The sequence below is a fragment of the Neovison vison genome, chromosome 6 (genome assembly GCF_020171115.1).
Source record: "Neovison vison isolate M4711 chromosome 6, ASM_NN_V1, whole genome shotgun sequence".
NCBI lineage: Eukaryota > Metazoa > Chordata > Mammalia > Carnivora > Mustelidae > Neogale > Neogale vison.
In genome coordinates, this window is record NC_058096.1 from 41077090 (window position 1) to 41091447 (window position 14358).

The following is a 14358-nucleotide window of genomic DNA, read 5'->3' on the forward strand; positions in this document are numbered from 1 at the left end:
AGGTGGATATTTGGATAACCTACTACTATGTCAATTATTATTGGAGCAATTCATATGAATTTACGTATACCACTAGGGTTTGTGTTAATAATAGAATCCAATTACATGAAATGATCATTTAGTGATTTGAAGAAACTGATTTTTCTCCAAAGAGCAGGTCTTTCTCTCTGGAAATCAAACCCTCTCTAGCGTTTCAGAATTTATAAAATCATTTTTTAAGATCCACAATAGGGAATATAAAACAGGGGGCAAACCATTAGGGCTGGCAAGACACTACAAAACCTATCAATGACACACTAGTTTAAAGAAGTGTTTAATCACTTTTATATGTGTTTCTAAGTATATATGTCCTTTTCGGTCACTAACTGTAAATTTATGAGGGAAGTATTTGTCTCTTTTAATAATAGAGTAGAAATAATGGATCAATTTGAGATTAATACAAAATTGGAATTCTTGTAGGTATATATTAAATGCTGAAGAAGGGATAGTTGCCAAATCATTGGCTTTTCGGTGGTCTCTAATCTTTATATTACAGAATTCAAAACCACTTGAGCAGAATATGAGATTTGGGAAGAGAGGACAATTTACTAAGTGTGGTTTTTTTTCTTAAATATTTTATAATGTCAAGTAATTTCCCCATTCCTTTAATATTACAATTTTGTGGACATTATATTGACAGCTCTAGATAAATTAACTTCTAAAATAAAACAATTTTATGACATTTAAATGGGTTTCCTTGTTGCGAAAGCAATAAGCTTCACTGATACAAATCCGAGCATAACATATGGTCTCAGCCTTAGGCCAGGGTGTTCCATTTGAATTATTTCAGGCTTTTCCTTATAGTGCTGTGCTTCAAACATGAAACCAATTACCCACTGCAGTCAGACAATTGAAAGGCTGCAGGAGAAATACTCTAATAGATGGGGAGGTGGGTAAAGGACTATGATTTGTGTGGTAATCAACAAGAGAAGGTCAATTGTAATAGAATAGACTGGTTTTCAAGACAGAGCTAATGTAGGATGCCTTCCACTCCACTGAGGGATGCTATCAATAGATTTGTTGTTTTCATTACCAAGAATGTCACTTACTGACAAGATAGATAAAGGAAGTGTGAAGAGCCTGTTGATAGATCAGGTGATTAAAACCTAGGTCTTGGTGAGCAATTAGCAAACTGATGACCTGTTTGAAGCCTGGGATTGGGAGGTTAAAAGAAAGGTGTTATGCAAATATCTACCTGAGAAGGATAGACTTGTGTTCTTTAAGATTTATGTTCAAACTCTAAGATTCATAAGAGGAAGGATGAATAAATATGCCTCTCCCCAAGATACACCACTTCTCTCCATTCTGTAAATCACTGAGTTTCTTCTTCACAGAGAAAAGGGAAATGCAGAAGAATGCCTACTGATCATACCACACATATTCTTTTTTAATAATCTATTTCCTGAAAATGGTAGGACCCTAGAAGCTCTAGCAACAAAAGAATACTCTGAGTTCATGAGACCTCTATTTTTCTTTAAGAGTCTTGTGAAAAGTGCTCTCTTTGGCAGCATATATGCTAAAATTGAAACAATGCAGAGGAGATTAGCATGGCCCCTGTGCAAGAATGACATGCAAATTCATGAAATGTTCTATATTTTGGAGAAAGGGAAACCCTCCTACACTGTTGGTAGGAATGCAAGCTGGTGCAGCCACTCTGGAAAACAGTACGGAACTTCCTCAAAAAGTCACAAATAGATCTACCCTATGACCCAGCAATTGCACTACTGGGTATTTACCCCAAAGATACAAATGTAGTGATGCAAAGAGACATGTGCACTCCAATGTTTATAGCAGCAATAGCCAAACTATGGGAAGAACCTAGATGTCCATCAACAGATTGATGGATAAAGAAATGGTGTGCACGCGCACGCGCACGCACACACACACACACAGACACAGTGGAATATTATGAAGCCATCAAAAATTGAAATCTTGTCATTTACAACGACATGGATGCAACTAGAGAGTATCATGCTGAGCAAAATAAATCAATCGGAAAAAGACAATTATCATATGATCTCACTAATGTGAGAAATTTTAGAAACAAGACAGAAGATCATAGGGAAAGAGAGGGAAAAATGAAATAAGATGAAACCAGAGAGGGAGACAAACTGTAAGAGACTCTTAATGTCAGGAAACAAACTGAGTGTTGCTGTGGGGTGGGGTGGGAGGGTTGGGGTGGCTGGGTGATGGATATTGGGAAGGGTATGTGCTATGGTGATCTCTGTGAATTGTGTAAGACTGGTGAATCACAGACCTATACCCCTGAAACAAATAATACATTGTATGTGAAGTCAAAAAAAAAAAAAAAGAGTCTTGTGAAGAGTCAGTCACATAGCCAGATGATTCTTTTTATAAATTATAGTATATAGTAAAAGCAAAACAAATGGCACTGTGAATCTAGTAATCCAAAAGGCTTTTACTAGAAATATCAAATAGATTTTTATAAAGATAAGTCCTAGGCCCAAGGAATGACTTACTTCAGGCTAATTTTATTCAAGTTTTTGTCTTCACTCTTCATGATAACCCATCAGGCTACAATAGAGCGCTCCCTTATTTTAAGCTTAATCAAGGCTCTACTTCCTCTTCCCCTCAGTAGAAAATATCCAACAGAGCATTTTGCTTCAGGCATTTGGCTACCAGTGGATCACCTTCAACTATGACCTATGTATAAATTACTATGGAGGGGCGCCTGGGTGGCTCACTGGGTTAAAGCCTCTGCCTTCGGCTCAGGTCATGATCCCAGGATCCTGAGATCAAGCCCTGCATTGGGCTCTCTGCTCAGCGGGGAGACTGCTTCCCTTCCTCTCTCTCTGCCTGCCTCTCTGCCTACTTGTGATCTCTGTCAAATAAATAAATAAAATCTTAAAAAAAATTTTCTATGGAAAAAAGTAGAGGGAAATTAAAGCCTTACAATTTAAATATACAGCACTGCACTTTAAAAAGCTCACTTCATTAAAACTAAAACAAGAAAAAAAAATGCTCTCCTGCCCCATTCTGCAGCATACCTTTGTGACCTTTTGACTTTATAGGAACATTCAAATCCTAACGGTATGAGATACTTTCAAAACAGCAATAACTGCATTGAGTGAGGCTCTCCTTGACTGCAGGCACTCACTGATACCTTAACTAATCAGCTGAAACTCAAAGTGAATGGCTGGAGATGCAAAAGGAATTTGAGATTCAGTTGGTATTAAGGATCTCATATTGAGGGGCGCCTGGGTGTTCAGTGGGTTAAGCCTCTGCCTTTGGCTCAGGTCATGATCTCAGGGTCCTTGGATGGACCCCAGCATTGGGCTCTCTGATCAGCAGGGAGCCTGCTTCCCCCTCCCCCTCTGCCTGCCTCTGCCTACTTGTGATCTCTTTCTCTCTGTCAATAAATAAATAAAATCTTAAAAAAAAAAAAAGATCTTACATTGAGAAAACTGGTTGTTAACAGGACCAACTATACCTGTGTGAGCTCTCTAAAATTTCAGTTAAATATCAAAAGCCATTTAACTAAAAAACAAAACAAAACAAAACAAAAGCAAAAACCAACAGCCCTGTGTTAATAGAGCCATCCTTGGCTTTTTGGCACATCCTAAATGAAGTATGTCTTTGGTGGTAGCCCTTACAATGTGGAGCAGCCATCTGCTCACAATATCTGATTGCTGTTTATTCTGTGAGAGCTTTCCTGCTTCCAGCACTTAGGACCGATTAGCTGATGCCCAAGGATCTTGATGCTGCACTTTACTGGGCAATTAGAGGAGGCTAGAGTCCACAAGAGCTTTAAGGGGTAAGGATATGCTTTGCTAGCAGCTACGTTTGAGTCAAGCTTTAGAGCACGAGAAAGCATCATGTAAATACATCTCTAGGAAAAAGAGGAAGATTTTTAAGGCTGATGTCAGAGGAAGATACAATCTTCCTTTTTCTACTGCCTTCTTTAAAAGTTAAGGAAATCAGTGTCCACATTTTTCTGGGGCAGAACTTTTCATGGTTGGAAAAAGAAATGTTTTTAATTGCCATTGTCACATGCTTCCCTAAGCAATTTATTTTCCCAGCAGTTACAACTGTCTTCTTTTGGTTATTTGGTGAGCATAGCCCCTGGCCTCAGTGCAGATTTTAATTTTTAAATATCAGGCTGCTGACGATGCTTCTTCTGTTGGTGTGTGAAGGGGAACTGTCTAGAATTCTTTGACTTCCTCAAGCAATTTTATTTCCTGTTATAAACTTAAGAATATGTTCTTATTAAATATTTTTAATGGATTCTGTGGACTTTTATGTTCAAAGAGATTTTTTTTCTTAACAAATGAATTGAGACAAAGCTTGTGTATAAACATCTTTTCCTTCTCTTTCTGACCTCGTTTTTCTTCAAGTTGCACATAGGTTTTGTTAACTATGTCAGGTAAACTTGATGAAAATGTTTATTCTACAACAAAAGTCCAAATATTTTCAATGAAAATATTTGTTTTTCAATGAAAATTTTGTTTTGCCCATTTTTTCCCTAGTATTTCTTCTTATATCAAACTTTTTATATAGGTGTGTTCAGCTAGCCAAAGCTTTCTCTATATAAATCTTAAGTAATGAACTATGTTCATGACAGTTTTATAAGTACCTGTTTGCTATGAGGAATTATAAAATTAATTAATCAAATCAATTCCCTATTTAAGTAATAAGAGGTCAGCAAATAAAAGATGCTTCCCTTCTGGAAAACCTCAAAGAGAGTTCTCAGATTTCTCTTATGACATTAATATACAGCTAATACTTCTGATTCACTTTTTTCCCCTATGTGATCAAACTGAAGAAGGTATGTGGGATTTAGAGGGTATTTTAACTGAACAACAAATATGACCAAGAATTGTTCATGACCCAGAAATGGGCACTCCACAAGGGATAATCTGTTGTGTTGCCCAATGCTGACATCAATGCATCATAATGACTGCATCCAATTATGACAGCAAAAAGGAAATCAGAATTTGTAAGTGAACTCTGAAAAAGTCAAGTTACCAATCAATAACACCATGCATCTCTTGATATCTTGAGTCAGTGTCATAGAAGGATTTTCAAGTTTCACTCTTGCAAATGAGGTTCTCACAGTGATAGTGTACAGTTGAAAAGTCCTAAGAAATACTGATTAGTTGTGAAGGAAAAGTCTTGCATAGGGGAGTGACAGATACACAAAACTATCTTGGTATAAGTTTATAATAAATCTTATTTTAAATACTTTTCCAGCACTATGAAGACATTTTTCCTCTTAACTGTATATTCACACAATTCGATTCCTCCTCCAAAAGTTAAAATTTAGATTCTTTTACCTAATTTCTGATTTTGGCACATTTTGCATTGTGTAAAGCCAAGTGGTTTAATATTAGTCATCAACTGAAATCTATCAAAGCCCAGGAAGAAATGCCAATTAACTGGGCAATAACCAAAGAAGTTTTTTTTGTTTTGTTTTTGTTTTTTTTCCATCTATTGTCCTGGCAGTAGATCTTGGAGAGGAAGACTACAAAACCACTAACTTTTATAATGAAGACTCTTCAAAAAAGGCAGAATAAATCCTGAGTATTGATTACACACTGCAAGGAAAGGACTAACTGGATTAAAATTCTGCAAGAGAGGGTTTAAATTTGAAAAAGGAAGTTGTCATGATGATGTTTACTCAGGGAAATAAGAAGTCAGAGGCCAAACTTTCCAGGATATGAATGCAGATCTTCAAATAACAACATTTGAGAAAGGAGAAGATAAAGTTTAAAGGCCAGCACATATCAGGTGTAACAACACCTCCTTGGAAGATTCTGAGTCAAGAAAAAAACATTAATGCTAAAACAGCTCCCCAAATTACTGACCATTACATAGGCGTTGAAACGATTTATATGAGCTCAACTAGCTCCATTTTATAAGTCATAAAGTCAAGTGTTCTCTAAACACCTGATAATTTGCTCAGCATGGGGGAAACAAGACTGTGTAAAGCCTGAATCTGATTGCTAGGGTTTTCAGTCTAGCTATAGGGGCACAAAGGAAACTGAAAATAAAATGTGACCTGTACTAACTCTAAGAGAAAGCTGTAGAAAGTAATATATAGTCAAGTTGTAGCAGTCACTTCAGAAAATATAATTTGTGGTTAAAAAATTATTTTTGAAAGCTAGAACTTCCAAATGCTTGGCTCCCTTTCATACACTATGTGTTATCTTTATTTACTTATTTTTGCATAGAATATTTTCTTCTAAGGTTAAGATTAAAAATTAGCCACATATGATGACACATATGTATATATTTGACAGTCAAATGTAAATCAATCAATAATCAAGGAGAAAACAGCTTCTACTTTTGATTCTCTGGATGGTAATGGCCCATTTCTGCCTTTCATTCTGGACATGATTGATCCTTTTCTCCATCAGAGGTCATCTGTGCTGCTGAAAGAGAATGTGAATTTATTTATTCAGTTGTTGCATATTAGTTCTCAGGAGTTAAAAGATCTGAACAAATACAGAGTCTTGCACTACATTACATTATCCTTTATTAGTGGGAAATTCAAGTTTAGAGATCAGTATTAAGCCATTCCCCAAAATCTGCTTGTTCTATGAGAGGGACCCCAAACTGACCTCTGATCAAGTTGTCTTAGAAGGATTTTACCCTTGTTACTAATTAAATAAATAGCTGCACTTGCACTATTTTTCTTTATAGTCAAGTTATGACATCAGCCCTCTCGAGGAACTTAAAGACAAACAGAGTCAAATTCCCTTTTAACCAAGAAGAATATTTTGCATACTGAGGTCCTGACATTTGGCATCTAGTGTGCAGTAGCTTATTGCAATTAATAGACCAGTATATCACATGTCAAAGGGCTCTTTGCTGAAGCTTGTGGAGGGCAAAAAGAAAGGCTTATTAAAACTCAAACTTTTCAGATGTTGTTTCCTGCTCTTCCTAAAGCAATTTACCTAAGAACCCCAAGCAGAGCAAAAATGTTGGCTCAAAACATTGCATTGTTTGGATCCTGCAGGGAAGTGTCTGAACATATACTGACAAATATGTAGAAGGATTTGGTATGCTCACCCACCTTCGCAATGTTTGGGTAGTCCTTTTTTGTTCATCACATGTAATACATCTGCTGCTTCTGCCCTATTCTTTTTGTATGTACATTAATAAGCAGCATCCTATGCAAATATATCCCCCCCCTCTACATGCAAAAGAATGATTACCATAATGATTCTAAAAGTGTTCATTTAAGAAAGGAAATTCTATTTCTCAAGGGCACAGTTTTGCCCCTTCATATATGTTTTTGAATTTCCAATATAAATACATTCATCTCTTCCCCCCCAAAATTATTAATGACACTTTTGCAAAGCTAAGCTATATTTGCCTTTTCATAAGAAGTCTCAATAATTTCCTTTGTTACATCACAGCTGCAGAGTAACCATAGCAACCGACAAGTCACAGAAATAGTTATTACTATGTGCCTTCTATGTCTAAAATGTGAAAATGGTAAAAATGCTATCAAAGTACATTAAAGAAAAGAAATTGTCTCTGTTTTCCAAGTATCTTCATTGTTTGATGATGCCTTTGCAACCATTTTGCTTGGATAGATTGTTATTAAACTTAAAGTTAAACCTGTCTAATATATATATACTGAATCATTCAAAATCAATGAAGATTATTTCTGACTCACAGATAAGATGATTGGTGGTCAGGTTTTGTGGTCAGAATCTTCACTATTGAAGGATTGGGTGTTTTGAGTCACCTACTATGGAAGACCAGTAGATATTTGGGTCTCCAGAACCACTCTCCCTCAGCAACATTAGAATATCATACTTTGTTATCTTAAATCAAAATCTGTCAGGATCCCCTTACCCAGTTTGTTTCCTATAGTTACAAGTCATGGTGTGGTTTCTTTTCTTCTTTTCTTTAATAAAAAATATTTTAGAGGGCGTCCATGAGGCTCAGTGGGTTGAGCAGCTTAGGTCATGATCTCAGGTTCCTGAGATCGATACCTGCATCAGGCTCTCTACTTGGCAGGGAGCCTGCTTCCCTTTCTCTCTCTCTGCCTGCCTCTCTTCCTACTTGTGATCTCTCTCTGTCAAATAAATAAATAAAATCTTAAAAAAATATTTTAGAATAATTTTAAATTTACAGAAAAGTTACAAAGTTAAAACAGACAATTTTATATACCTCCTTCCCAGTTTCAGTTTCCCCTTAATGTTTTCATCTTAAATTATAATATTAAAAATATTTGTCAAAACTGAGAAAACTTTGGTATGTTACTACTGACTGAACTCAGAATCTTATTTGGAATTCACTAGTTATCCTACTTTTTGTTCGAGGATCTAATTCCAGATATTTTTCATGTCTCTTATCTCTTTGAATCTGTGATATTTACGTCTAAGACTAATAGAGATTTTTAGTCTTCAGATTGATTCAGAGAGTGTTCCTCAGTTTGTGGCTGATGCTTTCTCATGATGGGGTAATGCATGTGGGGATGAATATCACAGAAGCAGTGTTCTTTTTACCACACCATGTCAGAAGGCTTATAGTATCAACATGACCGAGCACTGTTGATGTTAACCTGATCATTGAGTGAAGGTAGAGTTTGTCAGGTTTCCCTGATGTAAAGTTACTATTTTGCTCTTTCTGTAATTTGTTCTTTGGAAGTAAATTACAAAGCCTAGCCTATACCCAAATGAGTGGAATTTAAATTCCACCTCTAAAAGGAAAAATACCTTAAATAGCTCTCTTTATTATTTAGAATTCCTTCTTCTCCCATTTATTAATTTATTCAATCATTTACACATATCAGCAGATTCATGCATATTGTAATCTAACGCCATACTATTTATTTTGTTGCTCAAATTGTTCCCACTTTGGCCACTGGGGGCTTTTTCAGGTTTGAGATGATTTATCTTTCTGGATTGTTGAACACTTTCTTTGTTTTCTGGAACTGACAAATGCCTCAGGCTCATCTTGCATTTTCTGTGACCCCCCACCCCCACCCCCTAGAATTAGGCTATTTCTCCAAGGAAACTTGGTAACTTTTACTGGAGAGTGGTATTTCAAAATCCAGATTTGGATGCTGGGTAGATCTTGTTTTGTTTTTGGAGTTAAACCCACTTCTCCTTTAACCAACACTATTAGAAATAACCTGCTTGCTATGGTAAAAGAAAACTACCTATTCTAAGTTTTTTTCCTTCCATTTGCATCAATTCACAACAAGTAACTGGAAACAAAGGCATATTGCCTAGAAATTGCTGAAATTTCACATTTTTATTTCTCATTATATAGAAAAATCATGAGTTTATAATGATAAAACATTAGTAGGAAGTGATATTTTAACAGTTTGGGTGCTTCCAACTTCAAGTAACAGATTTACTGAATAAAATTATAGTGTTACTATCTTGTACTATGAGTAGTAGAAAACTGGTTAAATTTGGCAGCTGGGTGATATGAAGGTTCTGGTTGGCTTCACTGTAAATCTCTTGGCTGCCCTTCATGGTTGTGAAATGGGTGATGCAGAGCCAAACCACATATCCTCAAATAACTATCTCTAAAAGCATGAAGAAAGATGCATTTCTTCTTGGGCATTTTTTGCCTTTTATCAGGAAAGAGAGTCTTTTCCAGAAGTCACCAAGAGACTTCTCTTTATGTCTCATGAGGGAGAATAGCATTCGCTACCCCAAAACCATCATTGACAAAGGGGGATGGGATCAACACTACTCATTCAGAAACACATCATGATTTATGTCCTGGAATTTGGAGAGGGGGTCACCTTTCTTAGACCATTGCTGCCCAACTCACATGAGAAGAAAACAAAAACCATGTATGCAAGAACCAAATGACAGATGGTTGCTGGGCATTATGTCATAACATTATAAAACCTACATTTGCACAATGTAAGTGTCAAATACTCTTACTGTGGAAAAAATTTTGAAGTATTTTTTTTAAGATTTTATTTATTTATTTGACAGAGATCACTAGTAGGCAGAGAGAGTGGGAGAAGCAGGCTCCCTGCTGAGCAGAGAGCCCGATGCGGGGCTCGATTCCAGGACTCCGGGATCACGACCTGAGACGAAGGCAGAGGCTTTAACCCACTGAGCCATCCAGGCGTATTTTTTGTATTCTCAGATTTCTTATTATCTCTGATGAGTAATGGAAAGATGAAGCAAAATTATGATCCTGCTGACCATTGGTCCCTTGTTCCAGGTGGTGGGATGGATGTGTAAATCATTGGTGGAGATGCAGAGGCACTATTTGGAACTCAGACTGATGATAAGTTAGGAAGTGTAAATAAATTAGAGAAAGGATATTAAAGTATTGTTTCATCAATATAGGCCTTCGGATAAGTAATAAAATGAGTGAAATCTGCTAACTTCTCTTGAATTCATTTTGTATGTGTGTGTGTGTGTGTGTGTGAGAGAGAGTTTTTCGTTTATGGTGATCTGAAAAACTCCCCAACATTGGAAGACAGGCTGACTCTGTTTATCTGGGCACTTCAATGCATTGTTCTCATGTTTCATTCTGTCCTTTAGAAAAGTGCATGAATCATAGACTTTCTTGGAAAACCTATTATCTTTAAAAAATACATTAAAATGTACATTAAGATTCAAAGACAGGAAAAGCTCTGTCAGTACAATTAATATTAAGCTGGTTAGTGAGAAATAATTGACCATTTCAGTTAAATTCAGCAGGAAAAGATACTTATGATTCCATATACATTATTATAATTGTCAATTTAGTAATGTCTTAGGAATGAGGTATAAAACTCAAGAGAAATTGATTCAGTCTTATATTACACCTGCAGTTACTGAAGGAAACACCCTTATTTGTAATGTCTGGGTTATACCTATAAAATTTGCCTTTGTATTGAAAGTCTTTCTTCTTTATATACTTTTTAATGCCACCCAGAACAAAATTCACCATAAAAGCAGAAAATATAGTATTAAATACTTATGGGTTCATAAGCCCAAATCTACCTTAACTAGTTAAGACCTTGAACAACTTAACTGCCCTTGGCTTGGTTTCCCCATCAGAAAAGTGTGAATAACAACAACAGCAATAACAACTGTCTATTTTTGGTTTGTAATCCTCATAACATCGTTCAACATATGCTAGAATCAGCTTCTGGAACAGCATAATAGTTACAGTAGTGGTTGTTATTACAATTACAATGATCTATTTGAGAATTTAAGAAAAAAAATCTTCCTTTTTAAAATTGTCATTGCAACAAAATATATAGGTAATACCAAAACATAAGCAAAGAAATAAGAAAGATAAAAATTCATTTGTGTGAAAGTGAGGTGAAAGATTTGTTTTTATTTTACAGTAAATGATTTCATTGTTAACATGTGAGGAAACTACTTTTGAACTTTGGGTTGGAGGAAGAAGATGTTCTTTAGCACAGATGATTGAAAGTCCGTGGGGGAGATTGTGGAGGAACTAGTGGAAACAGCAGAAGTGGAGGGACAGTGGCATTGGCAGCAGTGAGGTTGGTCAGATCTACCTTGGAATCCTGGAAATGCTGCTGGGGCAGAGTATGTGGCCAAACTTCTGGACCACCGTTGGGCAGTGACTTGAATCTTTCCTCCTCAGAGCAATACTCTCAAATGTGCAGTGCTTAGGGCCAAGGTGGCAGTAATGATTAATTTTTGAGCCTCTAGTGTTTTGAGCTCTACTGTCATTAATACAATTTTTGAATAATAAAAGTAAAATATTTGAGGTTTTTCTTCAAAGAAGCTCACTTTCTGAAATAAAATTCTTATTTGTAAGAAATACTAGAGAGCTAAGTAATTCTCTCCTGACCTCAGAAGACTATTCCTTGATATCCCTAAGAGGAAAAATAATTTATCATTTCCTATGAAATGAAAATGTAAAGTAGCCAGCTACAGAGATTTTCCCATTAAAAATATGGTATTCTATTCGTTAAACAGATTTAAATATATGTAAGCACATATGTTTACATGTACATGCATATACACACACACCTGTTCAAAAGACATACATTAGAGTCTAGTCCCAGACTCAAAACAATGCAAATACTCCTCAACAGGTAAACAAACAAGTAAATTGTAGTGTATCCATATAATTAAACAGATTTTAAAAACCACAAATATTGTTATACCCAATAGCATGGCAGAATTTCATAAATACTTTATTGCATAAAAGAAACCAGGGTCACTGGGTGGCTCAGCCAGTTAAGCAGCTACCATCGACTCAGGTCATGAGCCCAGGATCCTGGGATCCAGCCCTATGTCAGGCTCCCTGCTCAGCAGGGACCTGCTTCTCCCTCTCTCTCGGCTGCTCCCCCTGCTTGTACTCTCTCACTCTCTCTGTCAAATAAGTAAATAAAATCTAAAAAAAGAAAGAAAGAAGGAAGGAAAGAAGAAAGGAAGGAAGGAAGAAAGGGAAAGAAAGAAGTTAAACTAAACACAAAGGAGTTCAGAGTAGATGATTCCATCTATATGAAGTTCATGAAAAGAAAGGAAGATAATCTTTGGAGATATAAAAATAGAGGTTTCCTCAATGGCAAAAGACAGTGAGCTTAGATTAGGAAGGAACACCAGGGAACCTTGGAGATGATAGAGCTATTCTTCATCTTAATCTGCACAGTGGTCTGTATATGTAAATATACAGGCTGTATATGTAAAATTAATGCCATTTATGCACTTTGCTACATTGTGTGTGTGTGTGTGTGTGTGTGTGTGTGTGTGTGTAATTTTCTGAGATGAAGCCTAGGGTCAAGAAGCACTGCTGCCTGGATGTGTATCACTTTGACTTCCACTGCCATTGCCAGATAAATCCTGATGGACTAATCCCTTCTGAGACAAGTAAAAATTTCCTTGCTGATATATTAAGCAAGAAGAAGACTTTCCTTTCGTGGAGGTGAATTCATTAATTCTAGACTTTTCATCTTGTAGAACTGGGGAGAAGCAAAACCTCAGGATAGAGGAATGTTTCTTTACGATTAAGAATTGAAATACAATGTTATCCATTCAAGCAGGCACCACGGGTGTTAGTGCCATCTCTGAGCTCTGTGGGAAGAATGGGCACTGCCAACAGATGGCCACACTTCTTTCAAGATTGATCTTGCTTTCTGGCACCAGGATCCTACTTCAGGTTTGCCAAGAATAGTCAGCATGCCGTGTGTTAATTGCTGGAAGGGGCTGTCCAATGACTTTATAGCCCAGCTCATAGGGGGCTCTTGATTAAGGAGAATAAGCAGCTCCCAGGTCCAGCAGGACTGTCTTCCATAAAGTCACGAGGCAATATACCTTTACTATTACTTCCACAGTAGGTAGGAAATAAGGGTTATTTTTGGCTCCGTGCCTATGACTATAAAGATGGCATTGAGTGGCTTTTAAGTGGCCACTTCTCCATCAAGCAGAACAAATTAAAGAGGGCAGGGATGGCTAATGGGATGTTAGCATGAGCAAAGTCCAGTCCTGTCTATCAGTTTTGGATGCTAGCAAGATGAAGAAGGTACAAACACTACTGGACAACAATGCGGTATCATCTATTTCTCAGGAGGAGCAGTTTGAGTTCAGGTGTTGACAGATGGTGGTCTCCCAGGAGAGTAAGAGGCATTTTTCATGAATAGAGATTAACAGGTTGCTTCCAGATATTCACAACTGCAGCATTTTATGAATGAGTATTTTTAAAAAATTAAAAGAAAATTATTCAGTGTATCTTCCTCAAGAGATGGATGAATGACAAGCCAATTGTTGATCCAAAGAATGTCTCTTCTGCAGCTATTTCTTACAACAACAGCTGCTAAAAATAATAGTAGAAAGTTTACAGTAAAAAGCCCAGGTCAAGATACTCAGCGGCAAATTAAAGAGAAATATTGTGCCTTGAATTTAACCTAAAGAAAAATAAGTGTATCTTTACAGAAAAATCTGACATGTATTACACAGTTAAAATGATTTTTAATTCAAACACATAGACCTGGAATGAAAATTTAGGAGGGACCAGGCCCCTCTGTACATTCATATTTTTAAAGAAATTCATTAAATTTTATCTGACTATAAAATTTGGTGGATATTTACAATAGAACATTTGGGAAGATGAGCAAAATATACTGGAAAATTAAATACCATTCAAATAAAATCATTCACATGTGACTTTGTGCATTTAATTTTTTTAAAATATTTTATTTATTTATTTGACAGAGAGAGAGATCACAAGCAGGCAGAGAGGCCGGCAGAGAGAGAGGAGAAAGCAGGCTCCCCGCGGAGCAGAGAGCCCGATGCGGGGCTTGATCCCAGGACCCTGGGATCATGACCTGAGCCGAAGGCAGAGGCTTTAACCCACTGAGCCACCCAGGTGCCCCTGCATTTAATTTTTTAACATCAATCT

The 14358-nt window shown here is 36.6% G+C and overlaps 1 non-coding gene across 1 annotated transcript; it reads left to right on the forward strand.

Moving 5' to 3' along the window:
* The first annotated feature begins 1531 nt into the window (after nucleotides 1-1531).
* LOC122910970 lies at nucleotides 1532-1638 on the forward strand. Its single transcript, XR_006385320.1, has one exon. It is a non-coding gene; the product is annotated as a U6 spliceosomal RNA (small nuclear RNA).
* The last annotated feature ends 12720 nt before the right edge of the window (nucleotides 1639-14358 follow it).